The following is a 570-nucleotide window of genomic DNA, read 5'->3' as shown; positions in this document are numbered from 1 at the left end:
CCCCACCCCGCCATTCTGTTTCTCTGGTGCAATCCCAGGGGGAGCCACGCAAGCTCCGTCAGGCTCCGGGGGCAGCTAGAGTCCCCAGGATGTTTGTATACACGGCAATAGGTCTTAATAACATCGGGCTGGATGGAGAAAGCAAGAAAGAGCCCGAGACCCACAGCCGAACTCACTCACATAAATCACGCAAGAATGCATGCACCCGACATGTCCAGCATGTTTTATAGGAGTCTACAAAGAGAAGGCTGTCCAGCACTCACAGTGGGGTGTGTGTGTGTGTGTGTGTGTGTGTGTGTGTGAGAGAGAGAGAGAGAGAGAGAGAGAGAGAGAAAGAGTAGCCTCCGGGAGGAGGACAGTCGGGGTAAATGGATTCATAAAGCAGGGCAGGTGCTTCCATGGACCAGGGCTAGAGAGAGCGAGGGAGGATCCAGGGAAGGGGCTTGGTGTGGGGTCGGGAGAGGCTGCAGGGAGCGACGGGCGGAAGAGCTCGTGTGAGAACCTGTGCAGGGCACAGGCGGGGGAAGCAGAGACTGCTTCCCCCGTCGGGTGAGGGTCAGTGAGGTCCCA

This window comes from Lontra canadensis, unplaced genomic scaffold (genome assembly GCF_010015895.1).
Source record: "Lontra canadensis isolate GAN:19392208 unplaced genomic scaffold, GSC_riverotter_1.0 scaffold22, whole genome shotgun sequence".
Lineage (NCBI taxonomy): Eukaryota > Metazoa > Chordata > Mammalia > Carnivora > Mustelidae > Lontra > Lontra canadensis.
This window is presented reverse-complemented; position numbering follows the sequence as displayed.